The 20529-nt window shown below is 52.8% G+C and overlaps 2 protein-coding genes across 2 annotated transcripts in view; one reads left to right on the top strand and one right to left on the bottom strand.

The window, feature by feature from the left end:
- Positions 1-20529, top strand: part of DNAJA3 (DnaJ heat shock protein family (Hsp40) member A3) — a 192785-nt gene that overhangs the window by 20422 nt on the left and 151834 nt on the right. The gene's annotated exons all lie outside the window — the stretch shown is intronic.
- The window catches only part of TFAP4 (transcription factor AP-4), a 67837-nt gene that overhangs the window by 46771 nt on the left and 537 nt on the right, over positions 1-20529 (bottom strand). The window contains exon 2 of the mRNA XM_050774456.1: positions 5521-5654. The gene's annotated coding sequence lies outside the window, so the exon portion shown is untranslated. The remainder of the gene's footprint in view (positions 1-5520; positions 5655-20529) is intronic.

The raw sequence follows: 20529 nt of genomic DNA, 5'->3' as shown, positions 1-20529 counted from the left end.
TGCAAGCTCCGCCTCCTGGGTTCGGGCCATTCTCCTGTCTCAGCCTCCTGAGTAGCTGGGACTACAGGCGCCCGCCACCTCGCCCGGCTAGTTTTTTTGTATTTTTTAGTAGAGACGGGGTTTCACCGTGTTAGCCAGGATGGTCTCGATCTCCTGACCTAGTGATCCGCCCGTCTCGGCCTCCCAAAGTGCTGGGATTACAGGCTTGAGCCACCGCGCCCGGCATTTATTTATTTTTGAGATGGGGTCTCGCTCTGTCACCCAGGCTGGAGTGCAGTGGTGCAATCTTGGCTCACTGCAGCCTCTACCTCCTGGGCTCAAGCAATCCTCCTGCCTCAGGAGTAGCTGGGACTACAGGCCCCCACCACCACACCTGGCTAATTTTTCTATTTCTTTGTAGAGATGGGGTCTCACTATGTTGCCCAGACTGGTCTCAAACTTCTAGGTTCAAGTGATCCTCCCACCTCAGCTTCCAAAAGTGCTGGGATTACAGGCATGGGCCACTGTGCCTGGCCCAGGAACTGGTCTTTGAATCCAGGTCTGAAGGCTGAGCTCATGCTCTCTGCCTGGCCCCACCAGCTGTCCCCATAGAGGCTCTGGTAGATCAGGGGCTAGGGCAAGTCTGGGGAGGGGGCCTCACCTCCCTCCCAGCCCCGGGATGGAGTGTTGGACCCTCTCACCCCCTCCTAAAGCAGTTCCATTGCTCCCTTTGACCTTCAAAGTTGGCATCTGCTTGCAGGAATCTGTCTCTCTCCTCCTGGAATTCAGCCTCCAGATGTCAGATCTGAGGCGGTGGCGGCAGCATATGGCTCCCCTCAGAGTGAATCAGCCACATTCCAAAGGTGCACACACAGACGCCACACCCTCAGCAGCCTGGCTGCAGACTTCCTCCTGGCCCCAGCACCCGCACCCGCCCCAGCCCCCACCTCTTCCCAGCCAGACCCGCTTCGGGCTTCCTTTCCAGAGACTTTCTCCTGGAACTGGAACAGAGAGAGAGAAAGCCACTGGGGCTGGAGACACCCTGAGCAGCCCTGCTCTGCTCACTCGCTCCCAACCGCTCACAGCTGTTATCAATATATCTATGGTCCATCCATTCAACAGGTGTGCACTGAGCACCTATTATGTGGCAGACAAGATACACACAAGCCCCTAACCTCATGGAACTCAGCTGGGCAAGAGCCAAACAAAATCAGGTCCAGAGGCAGAAAAGAATTCCAAGTGTGGGAAGGGCTATAAAAGGAAGAAACAGGCCAGGCGCAGTGGCTCATGCCTGTAATCCCAGCATTTTGGGAGGCTGAGGCTGGCAGATCACGAGGTCAGAAGATGGAGACCACCCTGGCCAACATGGTGAAACCCCGTCTCTACTAAAAACACAAAAATTAGCTGGGTGTGGTGGTGTGCGCCTGTAATCCCAGCTACTCTGGAGGCTGAGGCAGGAGAATCGCTTGAACCCAAGAGGCGGCGATTGTAGTGAGTCGAGATCACGCCACTGCACTCCAGCCTGGCAACGGAACAAGACTTCGTTTCAAAAAAAGGAAGAAACAAGGGCTCAGATATGTGACAAAGTGACAGAGGGAGAGTTATGGGGTGGGGGAGGCTTCTCTTGGGGTAACTTATAACCTGAGACCTGAAGGATGAATAGAAACCTCCTCTATCGGGTGGTCGTGGGTGTGCACACCTGTAATCCCCGAGCTCTGGGAGGCCCAGGCAGGAAGATTGCTTGAGTCCGGGAGTTCAAGACCAGCCTGGGCAATATAGCAAGATCCCATCTCTACTAAATTAAAAAATATATATTTTTAAAGAAATCTCCTCTATCCCATCACTTCTGTAATCGTTTCACCAGAATTACAGAAATATAACCCAAAAATATTTTCTCCAGTCAGAAAGTTCTTGGGTCCTCTTCTCCTGCCTTCTTTTGTCACTGAAGCCGGGAATCTGGCTAATTTTTTTTTATAAGACCTTTAGTGAGGCTGGGCGTGGTGGCTCATGCCTGTAATCCCAATACTTTGGGAGGCCGAGGCGGGTGGATCACGAGGTCAGGAGATCGAGACCATACTGGCTAACACGGTGAAACCCCATCTCTACTAAAAATACAAAAAATTAGCCAGGCGTGGTGGCGGGCGCCTGTAGTCCCAGCGACTTGGGAGGCTGAGGCAGGAGAATGGCATGAACCTGGAGGTGGAGCTTGCAGTGAGCCAAGATTGCGCCACTGCACTCCAGCCTGGATGACAGAGCGAGACTCCATCTCAAAAAGAAAAAAAAAAAGAAAAAAAAGACCTTTAGTGAGATATAATCCATCTAATTCACCCCTTTACACCACTTTACAATTACCCCACAGTAGATGATTCAGTTGTTTTTAAATATTCACAGATTTGTGCATCCATAACCACAATTTTGGAATACTTTCTTTTTGTTTTTTTTTTTGAGACGGAGTCTCACTCTGTCACCCAGGCTGGAGTGCAGTGGCACGATCTCAGCTCACTGCAAGCTCTGTCTCCTGGATTCAAGTGATTCTCCCGCCTCAGCCTCCCAAGTAGCTGGGACTATAGGTGAGCACCACCATGCCCGGCTAATTTTTTGTACTTTTAGTAGAGACGGGGTTTCACCGTGTTAGCCAGGCTGGTCTCAAACCCCTGACAGCAAGTGATCCACCTGCCTTGGCCTCCCAAAAGTGCTTGGATTACAGGCAAGAGCCACTGCGCCTGACCAATTTTGGAATATTTTCATTACCCCAAAAAGAAACTCCATTTAGCATCATTCCCCAATGCTGGGTCACCACTCCCAACCCCAGGCAACCCCTAAGCTACTCTCTTTTATCTTTTTAATTTATTTATTTTTAGAGACAGGGTCTCACTGTGTTGCCCAGGCTGGAGTTCAGTGGTTTGATCATTGCTCACTGTAGCCTCTACCTCTTAGGGTCAAGCTATCCTCCCCTCTCAGTCTCCAGAGGAGCTGGGACTACAGGTGGGCGCCACCACACTCAGCTAATTTTATTTTATTTTTAGATAGGGGGTCTCACTCTGTTGCTCAGGCTGGTCTTGAACTCCTGGTCTCAAGTGATCCTCCTGCCCTAGCTTTCCAAACTGCTCGTGCCTGTAGCTGTGAGCCACTGCCTCCAGCCCTTAATCTACTTCCTGTCTCTATGGATTTGCTTATTCTGGAAATTTCATATGAACAGAAACACAATACGCAGTCCTGTGTGTCTGGTTTGTCACTGGGCATAATGCTTTCAAGGGTCATCCATGTTGTAGTATGTATTGGTGCTTCGTTCCCATTTTTTTTTTGAGATGGAGTCTCGCTCTGTCACCCAGGTTGGAGTGCCGTGGCCTCCGCCTCCCGGGTTCAAGCAGTTCTCCTGCCTCAGCCTCCCAAGTAGCTGGGTCTAGAGGCATGTGCCATCACGCCTGGCTAATTTTTTTTTTTTTTTTTGAGACGGAGTCTCACTCTGTCCCCCTTGCTGGAGTGCAGTGGCCGGATCTCAGCTCACTGCAAGCTCCGCCTCCCGGGTTCAGGCCATTCTCCTGCCTCAGCCTCCCGAGTAGCTGGGACTACAGGCGCCCGCCACCTCGCCCGGCTAGTTTTTTTGTATTTTTTTTTTTTTTTTTTTTTGAGACGGAGTCTCGCTCTGTCACCCAGTCTGGAGTGCAGTGGCCGGATCTCAGCTCACTGCAAGCTCCGCCTCCCGGGTTTACGCCATTCTCCTGCCTCAGCCTCCCGAGTAGCTGGGACTACAGGCGCCTGCCACCTCGCCCGGCTAAGTTTTTGTATTTTTAGTAGAGACGGGGTTTCACTGTGTTAGCCAGGATGGTCTCGATCTCCTGACCTCGTGATCTGCTGGCCTGGCCTCCCAAAGTGCTGGGATTACAGGCGTGAGCCACCACGCCCGGCCGCTTCATTCCTTTTTATGGCTGAATCATAATCTGCTGTTTGGAGACATCAAGGTTGATTTATCCGTCCATCAGGTGACGGATACATGAGTTGTTTCCACTTTTTGGCTCTTACGAATAATGCTGCTCTGAACATTCCCATGCAAATTTTTGTGCAGATATGTTTCTATTCCTCTTGGATATACACGGTATATACCTAGGAGGGGCACTGCTGCGTCATATGGTCACCCCATGTTTAACTTTTTTGTTGTTTTTGAGATGCAGTCTCACTCTGTCGCCCTGACTGGAGTGCAGTGGCCTGATTTCAGCTCACTGCAACCTCCGCTTCCCAGATTCAAAGGATCCCTCTGCCTCAGCCTCCTGAGTAGCTGGGACTACAGGCTCCCACTACCACACCCAGCTAATTGTTTTGTTTTTTTTTTTTTTTGAGATGGAGTCTCGCTCTGTCACCCAGGCTGGAGTGCAGTGGCCGGATCTCAGCTCACTATAAGCTCCGCCTCCCGGGTTTATGCCATTCTCCTGCCTCAGCCTCCCGAGTAGGTGGACTACAGGCGCCGCCACCTTGCCCGGCTAGTTTTTTGTATTTTTTAGTAGAGACAGGGTTTCACCGTGTCCGGCTAGTTTTTTGTATTTTTTAGTAGAGACGGGGTTTCACCATGTTAGCCAGGATGGTCTCAATCTCCTGATCTCAGGATCTGCCCGTCTCGGCCTCCCAAAGTGCTGGGATTACAGGCTTAAGCCACTGCACCCAGCCTCTTTTTTTTTTTTTTTTTTTTTTTTTCATCGAGGCAGGGTTTCGCCCTGTTGTTCAGGCTGGTCTCCAACTCCTGACCTCAAGTGATCCGCCTGCCTCGGCTGGGATTACAAGCCTGAGCCACCGTGGCCGGCCTCCACATTTAACCTTTCAAGGAACCAGACTGTTTGAAAGGGGCTGCAGGCTCCCAACAGCACCACACTCTGTCCAGATTCACTGAGGCACCCCCCTGCATGACCCCCAGTTCTCCCTACTCAGAGGAGAACCTTAAAACTAGCTGGCCTAAAAGTCAGGTGCGATGGCTCACGACTGTAATCCCAGGACTTTGGGAGGCCAAGGTGGGCGGATCACGAGGTCAGGAGATCGAGACCATCCTGGCTAACATGGTGAAACCCTGTCTCTACTAAAAAAATACAAAAATAGTAGCCGGGTGTGGTGGCGGGCACCTGTAGTCCCAGCTACTCCAGAGGCTGAGGCAGGAGAATCACTTGAACCTGGGAGGTGGAGGTTGCAGTGAACCGCGATCGCACCATTGCACTCCCGCCTGGGAGACAGAGTGAGACTCCATCTCAAAAAAAAAAAAAAAAGAAGTATCACAATCAAGAGAGGATGGCAGGGAATGGCGAGGTGCTCAGTGGTGAAACTGACAGGACTTGAACCCCACCTCCACTACTTTGCAGCTTTGCATTCTTGGATGAACCACGTGACTTCTCCAAGCCTGCCTCTCATCATCCACAAAACAGGCCTGATTGTGACAATCTACTTGGTAGGGTGATTTTGAGGATTAAACACAGTAATACAAAACAAGTTATACTGTTTGCCAAGGACATTACAGATGAGGTTGCGTAGCCAATACCATGCCAGGAAACCAAAACTCACCTCAAGAAATCTGTTGGGGGCCGGGCGCGGTGGCTCACGCCTGTAATCCCAGAACTTTGGGAGGCCGAGGCCCGCGGATCACGAGGTCAGGAGATCGAGACCATCCTGGCGAACACGGTGAAACCCCGTCCCTACTGAAAATGCAAAAAAAAAAAAAAAAAAAAAAATTAGCCGGGCATGGTGGCGGGCGCCTGTAGTCCCAGCTTCTAGGGAGGCTGAGGCAGGAGAATGGCGTTAACCTGGGAGGAGGCGGAGCTTGCAGTGAGCAGAGATGGCGCCACTGCACTCCAGCCTGGGCGACAGAGTGAGACTCTGTATCAAAAAAAAAAAAAGAAAGAAATCTGTTGGGTAGCTAGGCGTGGTGGCTCATGCCTGTAATCCCAGCACTTTGGGAGGTCAAGGCGGGAGGATCACTTGGGGCCAGGAATTTGAGACCAGCCTGGGAAACACAGTGAGACCCTGTCTTTACTAAATATAAAAGTAAAAAAATAGCTGAGCATGGTGGTGTGCACCTATAATCCTAGCTACTTGGGAGGCTGAGGTGGGAGGATTGCTAGAGCCCCAAAGGCTGAGGCTGCAGGGAGCCAAGATCGCAGCACTGCACTCCAGCCTGGGCGATAGAGTGAGACCTATCTCAGGAGATAAAAAAAAAAAGAAATCTGTCTTGTCCTAAAGCTGACAGGGGCAAAACCAGGATCTGAATCACGTGATTCTCGACAGGGTTTTGGCCAGTGCTGTGTGAACACTCACACAGATGGGGGATGCTGGGCAGCTTCAGCTCAGAAGGAACACTGAGTGAGGGACAGATGGGCTGGTCCGGCAGGGGACCCGCCCATTCAGCAGATGTCCCTGGGCACAGCTCACATGTCAGTTCTCTGCAAAGTGCACAAGATGCTGAGAAGTGTCAGAGCCTGCTAACGAGGGCTGGGCAAGGGAGATGGATAGAAGCAGAAGCGAACTTGCCTGGGTTGGGGGAAGGGGATGGTGCAACGCAACCCCGAGGCCGAAAGCCTGGGTGCTAGAACCAACAGGGGTGGGGGCAGGGGCTAAGGGCTCAGGGTTCAGGAAAATGAGGCAGCTCTCCTAGTTTTACTGGGGAAAGGAAAACAAGGCAGGAATTTCCGGCAGAGAAACCTGGCTACTCAGTGGGACTCTTAAATATGCCCCTTTTTCCTCTATCCTCCAGTGCAGCCTCAAGACGGACCCTGCTGGTCCATCCTAGGGTGACAGGTGTAACCAGATTCCCCTCCAATCAAAGAGTCCATTTGGAAAGCTCCAGTGGGTTACCCAAGGGCAGATACCAAGTAAGTCCCTAAAAATGGAGGCCAGTGTGCCCTGGAGGCCAAGTATAAATATGGGGAACTCTGAGCCGGGCACAGTGGCTCACACCTGCAATCCCAGTACTTTGGGAAGCCAAGGGCGGATCACCTGAGGAGTTCGAGACCAGCCTGGGCGACACGGTGAAATCCCGTCTCAACTAAAAATACAAAATTAGTTTGGTATGGTGGTGGGTGCCTGTGATCCCAGCTACTCGGGAGGCTAGGGTGGGAGAATCACTTGAACCCGGGAGGTGGAGGTTGCGGTGAGCTGAGATCACGCCATTGCATTCCAGATTGGGCAAAAACAGCAAAATTCCATCTCCAAAATAATAATAATAATAATAAATATGTGGGGAACTCAGAGATCGGGGTTCCCCTCACTTTTGCCTCTTCCACTGAGTTAAAGTGTCAAGGAAAGGGGTTCCCAGCACAAAACTTTCAGGAGTATTCAGTTTTAGGGGTTACAGGCAGAGAGGCAGGACCCTAGAGGGATTTCTTTCTTTTTTTTTTTTGAGGCGGAGTCTCGCTCTGTCGCTCAGGCTGGAGTGCAGTGGCGTGATCTCGGCTCACTGCAAGCTCCGCCTCCCGGGTTCATGCCATTCTCCTGCCTTAGCCTCCCCAGTAGCTGGGACTACAGGCGCCCGCCACCACGCCCGGCTAATTTTTTTTTTATTTTTAGTAGAGACTGGGTTTCACCATGGTCTCGATTTCCTGACCTCGTGATCCACATGCCTTGGCCTCCCAAAGTGCTGGGATTACAGGAGTGAGCCACTGTGCCCAGCCCCTAGAGGGATTTAGGAAGTGGGTGGAACCACAAAGGAAAAGTCAGCCGCTGGTGGGGTCTCAGCTTGGAGGACGACAGGAAGTGAAGTGTCACTTAAGGAACAGTTTAGGATAGAGCAAGGGATGAGGAAGCCCGCCTGGAGTTCGGCAGGAGTGGGTGACCTCATGTAGCCCACTGTTTTGAGAAACCTGGCTGGGGAGGTTGGAGACATGGTTGTGGCTTGAGACTAGTGTTTTTTTTGCTTTTGGGGACCGAGTTCCACTCTTGTTTCCCAGGCTGGAGTGCAATGGCACGGTCTCGGCTTACTGCAACTTCTACCTCTCAGGTTCAAGGGATTCTCCTGCCTCAGCCTCCCAAGTAGCTGGAATTACAGGCACCTGCCATCATGCCCAGCAAATTTTTGTATTTTTAGTAGAGAAGGGGTTTCACCATATTGGCCAGGCTGGTCTGGAACTCCTGACCTCAGGTGGTCCGCCCGCCGCGGCCTCCTAAAGTGCTGGGATTACAGGCGTGAGCCACCTCACTGGGCAAGACTAGTGTTTTTGATTGTTTGTTTTGAGATGGAATCTTGCTCTGTCCGCTCACTGCAACATTTGCCTCCCAGGTTCAAGCAATTCTCTTGCTTCAGCCTCCGGAGTAGCTGGGACCACAGCTGTGTGCCATCATGCCCAGCTAACAGAGATAAGGTCTTACTATGTTGCCCATGCTGGTCTTGAACTCCTGGGTTTAGGAGATCCTTCCACCTCGGCCTCCCAAAGTGCTGAAATTACAGGTGTGAGCCACTGTGCCCGTCCTGGAGTCAAAGGCTTTGGACTTGAATGCCATCTCTGCTACTTTAGAGCTGTGTGTGCATGTACTCTTAACCTGTGTCACCCCTCTCAAAATGGGCCCGATAGTAGGTTCCATTTTGGTCTGGTCCCACCAGGACCTTTGACTCACTAGCAACCTGAGGTAGGGGCTCATGTAATAGCCCAGCTCCTCAAACACGGAGGATGGGTCCCACTCCTGACCCAGTCTCAGTTTACATCAGAGCCTAAAGGCGGAGACTAGAGGCTGCACCAGGCTGGGGAAGGGGCAAATTCTAGATGACTCACCAGGCCCGTACCCATGAGAGCCCTCAGGCCTCAGCACCGTGGATCCAGAGGCAGAGACAGCTTTGCAGGAGGGTGCAAGCACTTCCTCCCCGCTTCCCACTGCAGAAAAGTCACTTTCTCGCGGCAGAGCCCAGACTGGCAACCCCCAGGCCTTCTACCCCTCACCTGGGCAGCAGGTGTGCTGGCTGTGTGTGTTTCAGTCTCTCCAGGCTCAGAGGGACGGCGGGGGATGCTGCCTGCACGGTTGCTAGCAGCGGACATAGCTGACTGGCTGACACTGCCTTTGTTATGCTCCAAAGCACTCAGCCAGCCCGGGCCCCCCACCCACTCCCTCTCTCCCCAAGCCACCAGAAGCAGCCTCTTCCCAGCTCCCGCCCTTCCTCCCCGAAGCCACTTGTACCTGCTCCAGAGCCTGGAGAGGTGACAAGTGCTTCCCAGACAACAAAAGCATCTCCCAGGAGAACAGATGTCATGAAGACTCAGCTACATCCTTGCTCTGTGCCCTGGTTTTAGGCTGCCTTCAGGCAGCTATTTGGGATGAAACTGAGGCACGGGGTAAAGGGCCTGTCTTGGTCAAGGTCATCCCACCTGGGGACTCCCGGGTGTGTTTCAGACATCCGTCCCCTTGGGTTCCAATGCTGGTCTGGCCATTTACAAGCTGTGTGACCTTGGGCAAATTATTTTACCTCCCTGAGCCTAATTTTCCCCCAGATAATGATAGACAGGAAGTGAACCCACCTCTTGCTAAAAAATGTGAGCCATTATTGTCATTATTCCATCCTTTTAATTCCTCTTTCTCTCCAATCCAGCCACATCAGCCTCAATGCCTGCTGCCCCTGGACCTTAGGCCTGCGATGTGAAATCTTTCTGGAATGTTCCTTCATTAGTTCTTCGCATGGCTTGCTCCCTCGCTTCCTTCCTTTGAGTCTTGACTCAAGTCACCTCCCCAGCGAGACCCTGCCCTGTCTTCCCTGGGCGCTCATGTGACATCCGAGGCGGTTTCCCAATTCGACTGGTGGCCCTTGCGCCTGAACGTAAGCCCCACGAGGACAGGGCTGTTTCATTTCTGACTCCCGTGTCCCCAGCGTTGGAAAGAATGACTGCGGGCGCCGACGCCAGGAGGGTGCTGTCTGCGCCCCGTCGGGCGGCTCCCAGCGCGCGCCCTCGAGGTCACGTCCGGGGCGCGCCGGCCGGAAGGAGGCCCCGCGTGGGTGTAGGGGCGGGGCGTCCGGGCCAGACCACGCCCCCCGGCCTCGAGCCCCCGCAGTCAGTGGCAGAGCCCGCCCGGCTGGGGCCGCCTCGCACTTCCGCTCCCTAGCCGGCTTATTCATATTCATGAGGGGGGCGAGAGGCGGGGCCCGGGTCGCCGGCGGCCCCCCGCCCCCCGCCTCCCGCCCCCGGCCTGGAATCCCGCCCCGGCGGAGGCTTGGGCCCCAGTGGGGCGCCCCCGGCTTCCGCCTCGGGGAGGGAGTTTCCACTTGGTCACGACTCAAAAATGTGTCGCTCCCGCTTCTCCGCCCCCTTGTCCCTGCCCTGGGGGGGTCTCCTCCTAAGGAAGGCAGGAGGGGCGGGGCCAGGGGAAGGACGGCTCCTCCCCCCCCCCCGCAGGTCCTCAGGGATCCCGGGCGGACCCCTTTTCCTCCAAGTTAGCGCCTGCAATAATCTTTTTTTTTTCCCCCGAGACAGAGTCTTCCTCTGTCGCCCAGAGCCTGAGTGCAATGGCGCGATCTTGGTTCACTGCAACCTCCGCCTCTGGGGTTCAAGCGATTCTCCTCCCTCAGCCTCCCGAGTAGCAGGGATCACAGGCGCGCGCCAACACGCCCGGCTAATTTTTGTATTTTTAGTAGAGATGGAGTTTCACCATGTTGGTCAGGCTGGTTTTGAACTCCTGACTTCGTGATCCGCCCGCCTCGGCCTCCCAAAGTGCTGGGATTACAGGCGTCAGACACCGCGCCCAGTCCTGCAATAATCTTAATTTTTTTTTTCTTTTTTGAGTTGGAGTCTCGCTCTGTTGCCCAAGCTGGAGTACAGTGGCTCCATCTCAGCCCACCACGATCTCCGCCTCTGGGTTCAAGCGATTCTCCTGCCTCAGCCTCCCGAGTAGCTGGGACTACAGGCGCGTACCACCCTGCCCAGCTAATTTTTGTATTTTTAGTAGAGACGGGATTTCACTATGTTGGCAAGGCTGGTCTCGAACTCCTGACCTCGTGATCTGCCCGCCTCGGCCTCCCAAAGTGCTGGGATTTAAAGGCGTGAGCCACTGCTCCTGGCCAATAATCCTCATCTTTTAAACATAATAATAGCTCTAACTTCCTAAACGTTTATTCTGCGTCAGGAACTGTGCCATTCATATAAAACTACCTCTTTTATTTTTATATTATTTATTTATTTATTTTTTGAGATGGAGTTTCAGTCTTGTTGCTCAGGCCGGAGTGCAATGTCATGATCTTGGCCCATCGCAACCTCTGCCTCCCAGGTTCAAGCGATTCTCCTTGGGATTACAAGTACCTGGGATTGCCGGGCGCGGTGGCTCAAGCCTGTAATCCCAGCACTTTGGGAGGCCGAGACGGGCGGATCACGAGATCAGGAGATCCAGACCATCCTGGCTAACACGGTGAAACCCCGTCTCTACTAAAAAATACAAAAAACTAGCGGGAGGAGGTGGCGGGCGTCTGTAGTCCCAGCTACTCGGGAGGCTGAGGCAGGAGAATGGCGTAAACCCGGGAGGCGGAGCTTGCAGTGAGCTGAGATCCCGCCACAGCACTCCAGCCTGGGCGACAGAGCGACTCTGTCTCAAAAAAAACAAAAACAAAAAAACCCAAAAAAAACCAAGTACCTGGGATTACAGGCATGCGCCACCACGCCCAGCTAATTTTGTATTTTTAGTAGAGACAGGGTTTTTCCATTTTGGTTAGGCTGGTCTCCAACTCCTGATCTCAGGTGATCTGCCTGCCTCAGCCTCCCAAAATGCTGGGATTACAGGCGTGAGCCACCGTGACCAGCCTTTTTTTTTGAGACTGGGTCTCACTCCGTCCCCCAGGCTGGAGTTCAGTGGCACAATCTCGGCTCACTGCAGCCTCCATCTCCTGGGTTCAAGCAATCCTCCAGCCTCAGCTGTCCAAGTAGCTGTGACTACAGGCGTGCACCACCACGACCAGCTAATAATTTCTTGTAGAGATAGAGAACAGGGTCTCAGTGTGTTGCCCAGGCTGGTCTCGAACTCCTGGGTTCAAGCAATCCTCCTGCGTTGGCCTCCTAAAGTGCTGGAACTATAGGCATGAGCTACTGTGCCCCACCAAAACTACCTCTTTTACTTTTTATTGATTTATTTTGCGATAGAGTATCACTCTGTCACCCAGGCTGGAGTTCAGTGGTACAGTTCAGCTCACTGCAACCTCTGCCTCCTGGTTTCAAGCGATTCTCGTGCCTCAGCCTCCTGAATAGCTGGGATTACAGGCACGTGCCACCATGCCCAGCTAATTTTTGTATTTTTAGTAGAGACCGGGTCTCACGATGTTGGCCAGGCTGGTCTCAAACTCCTGACCCCAAGGGATCCACCTGCCTTGGCCTCCCAAAGTGCTGTGATTACAGAGATGAGCCACAGGGCCCGGCCCAAAACTACCTCTTTTAAACTTCCCAAGGATCTGTGCAATATTATGATACCAAGAAGCTCAGAGCTGGGGGGGGCAGGTGCATGTCTCCCACCACCTTTCAGGAAATGAGGCTTACCTAAGGCACTCCTGTCTTGCTGGATGTGGCTGAGGGTTGGGTCTGTGGGCCCTGATGGGAGGGAGAAGCTACGTGCTAGGAGAAACGAAACCACGAAGGCAGGACAGGCTACATAATTTAAAATGAAAATTTGCGGGCCATGTTCTAAAATGATTAAGAATTTCAAGATGGTGACAGCAGAACATTCAACCACAGTCAGGCCCTTCTAAGGGCCAGCCCTGTGCAACTGCATAGCTCACATGGCTTCCATGAAGCAAGCCTCTGATGAAGGAGCCCAAGCGTGACAGCGCTACCACCAGGGACATCCACACCTCTGATATAACTCTCCCCCCAGCCCAGGCGTCCCATCCTGTCCCTGCCCTGGGATGCAGGACCCAGTCTCTAGACTTCCAAAAGCTGAGCATTTCAGGTTTTGCAGGTCAGGTTCTTGGAGAGTCAGGTGGGTCACCCTGGCAGTGTCTCACATCTGCAAGACCCAGTCGGGCCCCTGGGGCTGCACCTCCCGGGCATTCTCAGCTCTGGGCCCTGCGGGCAGGTGGCGCTGTGTTGTACATGCCAGGCCCAGCGTGGCTTGGGTTCTGACTTGAACCCCTCCTTTCTCCCTGGGGCAGGGAATGAAGAGCAGCCAGGGCCGCTTCCCAGAATAAACACCCCACCCACAGACAGCCCGAGCTCTGTAGGCTCAGCCAGCCAGCGCCCATGGAGAGACACGCTCGCCAGGCCACAGGCTCAGGGTTGATAAGTCATCCTGATCTCACTACCTCCATCACTCACGCCTTGTGCCTGGGCCCTGCTCGCTGTGGACCGCTTCATTCATAATAGCTACCATTTGTGGGGCTCTGTCTCCCAGCCACGTGCTGCTGGAAGCCCTTTCTGTGCACTTCCCACTGAGCCTCACAGAGGCCAGTGGTGATAGGTGCCCCGAGGACTGCCATTTCATAGATGGGGAAACTGAGGCTCAGAGAGGTTAGAGGGCTTGGCCAAGGTCAAGGGCCAGAGTTCTGGATCTGCCACCATTTATCCATCCTGGTTCCTATCATCTCTGCTACATCTACAATGTAGGTCTCAAGGGTTACTTCTTTTTTTTTTTTTTTTTTTTTGAGGCGGAGTCTCGCTCTGTCGCCCAGGCTGGAGTGCAGTGGCGCGATCTCGGCTCACTGCAAGCTCCGCCTCCCGGGTTCCTGCCATTCTCCTGCCTCAGCCTCCCGAGTAGCTGGGACTACAGGCGCTGCCACCACGCCCGGCTAATTTTTTTGTATTTTTAGTGGAGATGGGGTTTCATTGTGTTAGCCAGGATGGTCTCGATCTCCTGACCTCGTGATCCGCCCGTCTCGGCCTCCCAAAGTGCTGGGATTACAGGCTTGAGCCACCGCGCCCGGCCTTTTTTTTTTAAGAGAGAGGTTCTCAGGGCCAGGCATGGTGCCTCATACCTGTAATCCTAGCACTTTGGGAGGCTGAGGTGGGCGGATCACCTGAGGTGAGGAGTTAGAAACCAGCCTGGCCAACATGGCAAAACCCCATCTCTAGGAAAAATACAAAAATTAGGCAGATGTGGTGGCACAAGCCTGTAATCCCAGCTACTGAGGAGGCTGAGGGAGGAGAATCCCTTCAACCCGGGAGACAGAGGTTGCAGTGAGCCAAGATCATACCACTGCACTCCAGCCTGGGTGACAGAGCAAGACTCCGACTCAAAAAAGAAAGAGATAGGGTCTCAGCCGCGTATGGTGGCTCACGCCTGTTATGAGGCTAAGACAGGAGGATTGCTTGAGCCCAGAAGTTCAAAACTAGCCTGGGTAACACAGTGAGACCCCTGTCTCTACAGAAAATAGGAAAATTAGGTGAGTGTGGTGGCACACGCCTGTAGTCCCAGCTCCTTGGGAGGTGGAGGTGGCAGGATCACCTGAGCCTGGGATGTCGAGGCTGCAGTGAGCCGTGATCGCACCACTGCACTCCAGCCTGGGCAATAGAGTGAGACCCTATCTCAAAAAAAGGAGAGCTTAATAATCTGTTGGATAAGAATGAATGGGAACCAGCCAGGCGCAGTGACTCACGCCTGTAATCCCAGCACTTTGGGAAGCCCAGGTGGGCGGATCATGAGGTCAGGAGTTCGAGACCAGCCTGGCCAACATGGTGAAACCCCATTTCTACTAAAAATACGAAAATTTGCCGGGTGTGGTGGCATATGTCTGTAATCCCAGCTACTCCGGAGGCTGAGGCAGGAGAATTGCTTAAACCTGGGAGGTGGAGATTGCAGTGAGACGAGATCATGCCAATGCACTCCAGCCTGGTCGACAGAGCAAGACTCTGTCTCGAAAAAAAAAAATGAATGGGAACCTAGGTGATGTTCAATAAATATTTATTGTTAAGGATTAGGGGACGAAGTTCAGCCCCCAAAGTGTATCTACCAGCAATACTCAGGAAGCATTACAACATGCCAGGCCCTGGGCAGGACCTTGCAGGGGGAGAGACAAAGCAGACAGTGTCCCTCTCCTTGGGGATCCTACCATCTAATGGGGAGACTCTGAGAGTCTCCTCCCTCCAAAAGGCCCTACTCTGAAAGGAGGACGCCAGCAGAATGGCAGGGAGGGAGGACATGCCTCTGTGCCTGTTGTTCACTTAGAAGGAGAAATGGGGCCTGGCTCTCCTGCAGTGGCAGCTGCTGCCTCCTGGAAAAGCAGAACCTAGAGAAAACAGCTGAGAGCCTGGCCTTGTTGGTTGTCTCTACTGCCTGTCCCCCATCTTGCCAGCTACCTGATGCCCCAGGGAAGTAGTGGGTTGGAGAGCACAAGCTTTGGATTCAGACTGCAGACACACGGAGAACGCAATCCGGACTATGCCTCCTACTAGCTTATACAACCTTGGACAAGTTAGTGAACTTCTCTGTGCGGTTGTCGTGAATATAATGAAAATGTCCAGTAGAGAGAAAGGAGCTGGGGATGGCTCCATCTAGAATCCCAGCACTTTGGGAGGCTGAGGCAGGAGGATCACTTGAGCCCAGGAGTTCAAGACCAGTCTGGGCAAGATGGCGACATCTGTCTCTAAATATTATTATTATTTTGAGACATATTCTCACTTTGTCATCCAGGCTGGAGTACAGTGGCACAATCTCAGCTCACTGCAGCCTCCACCTCCCGGGTTCAAGTGATCCTTCTGCCTCAACCTCCCAAGTAGCTGGGACTACAGGTCAACACACTTGTCTAATTATTATTATTATTATTTCTGAGACAGAGTCTTGCTCTGTTGCCTAGGCTGGAGTGCAGTGGCGCTATCTTGGCTCACTGCAACCTCCGCCTCCTGGGTCCAAGCAATTCTCCTGTCTCAGCCTCTTGAGTAGCTGGGATTACAGGTGCACACCACCACTCCCAGCTCCTTTTTGTATTTTTAGTAGAGATGGGGTTTTACCATGTTAGCCAGGCTGATCTCAAACCCTGACCTCAGGTCATCTGCCCGCCTCAGTCTCCCAAATTGCTGTGATTACAGGTGTGAGCCACCGCGACCAGCTATTATTATTATTATTATTATCATTTTATTTATTTATTTTTTGAGACAGTCTCGCTCTGTCGCCCGGGCTGGAGTGCAGTGGCGCAATCTTGGCTCACTGCAAACTCCGCCTCCTGGGTTCACGCCATTCTCCTGCCTCAGCTTCCCAAGTAGCTGGGACTACAGGAACCCGTCACCACGCCCGGCTAATTTTTTTCTATTTTTCGTAGAAACAGGGTTTCACTGTGTTAGCCAGGATGGTCTCGATCTCCTGACCTCATGATCCGCCCGCCTCGGCCTCTCAAAGTGCTGGGATTACAGACATGAGCCACTGCGCCCGGCCACGCTATTATTATTATTTTTAGACAGGGTCTTGCTCTGTCACTCAGGGTAGAGTGCAGTGGCATGATCACAGCTCACTGCAGCCTCAATCTCCTGGGCTCCAGTGATCCTTCCACCTCAGCCTCCCAAGTAGCTGGGATTATAGATGTGTGCCACCAGGCCCAGCTAACTTTTTATTTTTTGTAAAGAGATGTGGTCTCTTGGGAGGCCGGGGCAAGTGGATCACCTGAGGTCAGGAGTTAAGGACCAGCTTGGCCGGGCGCGGTGGCTCAAGCCTGTAATCCCAGCACTTTGGGAGGCCGAGGCGGGCGGATCACAAGGTCAGGAGATCGAGACCACAGTGAAACCCCGTCTCTACTAAAAAAAATACAAAAATTAGCCGGGCGCGGTGGCGGGCGCCTGTAGTCCCAGCTACTCAGGAGGCTGAGGCAGGAGAATGGCGGGAACCCGGGAGGCGGAGCTTGCAGTGAGCCGAGATCGCGCCACTGCACTCCAGCCTGGGCAACAGCGTGAGACTCCGTCTCAAAAAAAAAAAAAAAAAAAAAAAAAGGACCAGCTTGAGCAACATGGCGAAATCTCGTCTCTACAAATAATACAAAAAATTAGCCAGGCATAGTGGCGAGCGCCTGCAATCCCAGCTACTCGGGAGGCTTAGGCAGGAGAAATCACTTGAACCCAGGAGACAGAGGTTGCAGTGAGCCGAGATCGCGCCATCGGACTCCAGACTGGGAGACAAGAGCAAAACTCCGTCTAAAAAAAAAAAAAAGGGATGGGGTCTCATTTTATTGCCCAGGCTGGTCTCAAACTCTTGATCCTCCTGCCTTGGCCTTATAGAGTGCTGGGATTACAGGCATGAGCCACTGTGCCCAGCCCTGTCTCTATTTACACAAATAAAAATAAAAGTTAAAAAATAAAATGTCTGGTAGAGAGAAAGAACTGGTCTGGAGGGGGCTCACGCCTGTAATCCCAGCACTTTGGGAGGCTGAGTTGGGAGGCTTGCTTGAGGCCTGAAGTTGGAGGGAGGCTACAGTGAGCTAGGATAGAGCCATTGCAGTCCAACCTGGGCAAGAGAGGGAGACCCTGTCTCTAAAAAAATTTAAAGAAAAATAAATAAAAAAAGAAAGACTGGTCTGGCCGAGAACTGGAGAGGTTCCTTCCTTCCTTCCTTCCTTCCTTCCTTCCTTCCTTCCTTCCTTCCTTCCTTCCTTCCTTCCTTCCTTCCTTCCTTCCTTCCTCCTTCCCTCCCTCCCTCTCTCTCTCTCTCTCTCTTTCTTTCTTTCTTTGTTTTTGTTTAAGATGGAGTCCTGCTCTGTCACCCAGGCTGGAGTGCAATGGCATGATCTCGGCTTACTGCAACCTCTGCCTCCCAGGTTTAAGTGATTCTCCTGACTCAGCCTCCCAAATAGCTGGGATTACAGGCTCATGCTGCCATGCTTGGCTAATTTTTGTATTTTTAATAGAGGCAGGGTTTCACCATGTTGGCCAGGCTGGTCTCGAACTTCTGACCTCAGGTGATCTGCCTGCCTCAGCCTCCCAAAGTGCTAGGATTATAAGTGTGAGCCACCGCACCCGGCCGGGAACTGGAGGTTTCTGGTTAAATCACCCCACCAAGACCACGGAGTTCTTTCTTCACACTTACTGGTTTTGCAGGAGCCAACCAGCCAAATTTAAGGGGTTTCCTGGAGACTAAGCAGACAGCAGCTAGTTCCTGGAATTGACAAGCCCTGTGCTGGGCCTGACATCTCCCAGTGATTGCTAACATGTATTGGGAGCATACTGCATCTACTCATCACAGCAGCCTCAGAAAAGAGATGTTCTTCTTCACCATTCAGATTAAGAACCCAGAGGGGGTTGGGGAGCCCACATCAGAGTTCTTCGTGGGAGCAACATGCAGAAATCTCTCAAAAACGCTGGGCGCGGTGGCTCATGCCTGTAATCCCAGCACTTCAGGAGACTAAGGCGTGCAGATCACAAGGTCAAGAGTTCAAGACCAGCCTGGCCAACATGGTGAAACCCTGTCTCTATTAAAAATACAAAAAACAAGGCCGGGCGCGGTGGCTCAAGCCTGTAATCCCAGCACTTTGGGAGGCCGAGACGGGTGGATCACAAAGTCAGGAGATCGAGACCATCCTGGCGAACACAGTGAAACCCCATCTCTACTAAAACTACAAAAAACTAGCCGGGCGAGGTGGCGGGCGCCTGTAATCCCAGCTACTCAGGAGGCTGAGGCAGGAGAATGGTGTAAACCGGGAGGCGGAGCTTGCAGTGAGCTGAGATCCGGCCACTGCACTCCAGCCTGGGCGACAGAGCGAGACTCCGTCTCAAAAAAAAAAAAAAAAAAAAAATACAAAAAACATTAGCCAAGCATGATGGTGGGAACCTGTAGTCCCAGCTACTCAGGAGGCTTAGGCAGGAGAATAGCTTGAACCCGGGAGGCGGAAGTTGCAGTGAGCCGATATTGCACCACTGCCTTCTAGCCTGGGCAACAGAACAAGACTCTGTCTCATAAATAAATAAATAAATACATGTCTTAAAAAGACCCTCAAGGGTGAAGTTGCTTCTGGTCAAGTCTCCCTCATGGCACAGAGTCGTCTGATTTCTCTGGTCATTTGGTTCAGGTCTCTCTCCCCTGCTGGGGCTGTTTTCCATTTATCCATACTGTGGTACAGGGCTTGGCATCCTGCAAGCACTCAATAAATTTTTTTTTTTTTTTTTGAGACAGAGTCTCACTCTGTTGCCCAGGCTGGAGTGCAGTGGCGCGATCTCAGCTCACTGCAACCTCTGCATCCCGGGTTCAAGCGATTCTCCTGCGTCAGCCTCTGGAGAAGTTGGGACTATAGGTGCACACCACCACACCCGGCTAATATATATTTTTTTATTTTTAGTAGAGACAGGGTTTCATCATGTTGGCTGGGCTGGTCTTGAACTCCTGACCCCAGGTGATCCACCGGCCTCAGCCTCCCAAACTGTTGGGATTACAGGCGTGAGCCACCACACCTATCCTCAATAAACATTTAAAAAATATTATTATTATTATTTTTGCTTGGTCCCCCATGCTGGAGTGCAGTGACGCGATCTCGGCTCAATGCAACCTCTGCCTCCTGAGTTCAAGCAATTCTCCTGCCTCAGCCTCCTGAGTAGCTGGGATTACAAGCATGCGCCACCATGCCCGGCTAATTTTTGTATTTTTAGTAGGGATGAGGTTTCACCATGTTGGCCAGACTGGTCTCAAACTCCTGACCTAAAGTGATCCTCCCGCCTCAGTCTCCCAAAATGTTGGGATTACAGGCGTGAGCCACCACACCCGGCCAATTTTTAAAAATATAATAGAGATGAGGCGGGAGGTGGGGGTCTCACTATGTTGCCCAGGCTGGTCTCCAACTCCTGGCCTCCAGGGATCCTCCCACTTCGGCCTCCCAAAGTGCTGGGCTTACAGGTATGAGCCACCGCGCCTGGCCGATAAACATTTTTGCTAACAGATTTAAACTAGCGTCTCCTGTACCTTTCTTCACGCCTCGACTCCCTCGCCCCACCGGGCTGCAACTCTGCCTGCCTGAGTTCGGATGCGGTCAGCTGCAGGGCAGCGCTCCGGGCCGAAGCGCAGCGATTCCCGCCGCCGGGAGAGGGCGCTCTGCGGGCCTCGGCCTCGGCCCTTCCGGACGCCAGCGCAGGTCGCCGGACCCAGAGAGTCGGCCCTTAATAGCCCCCTCCTGGAAGCGCTAGGTCCCGAAGCTGGCCTTCCCCCGGGGCCCATCTCCCGGCTAATGTTTAACCCGGCCACACTCCACAATATCCACACTCAGGAGACCGGGGTGGGGCGAGGGTGGGGGCTGGGGGAAGCCACCTCCGAATCGCCAACTTCCGAGCCTTTGCTCCAGGAAAACGGCCTTCCCACATCCCTTCAGGTTTCAACCTACAGCTCCTGAGCACCTACTATGTGCCCATTCCCACAATAGGTCATGAGCCCTAATATGTGTCCATTAGATCAAAACATGAGCATCCATTATGAATCCACACCTACTATGTGTGCATTCACTCACAACGTCCTGAGCACCTACTATGTGTGCATTCTCTTAAAATACAATGAGAATCGATTGTGTGTCCACATAACCTATGAGCACCTACTATGTGTCCATCTGGGCACCAGGCCATGAGCGCCTACTATGTGCCAAGCCTTGTGCCTGCCACGATGCCTTGTGATCAAGAGCCACGTGCTTCGGGCTCTGGCGGGGACCGCGCCATCAAATGCACCAATGAAGAC

This window comes from Macaca thibetana, chromosome 20 (genome assembly GCF_024542745.1).
Source record: "Macaca thibetana thibetana isolate TM-01 chromosome 20, ASM2454274v1, whole genome shotgun sequence".
Classification (NCBI taxonomy): Eukaryota; Metazoa; Chordata; class Mammalia; order Primates; family Cercopithecidae; genus Macaca; species Macaca thibetana.
The sequence above is the reverse complement of the archived record's forward strand: the minus strand, read 5'-3'. Positions and strand labels throughout refer to the sequence as shown.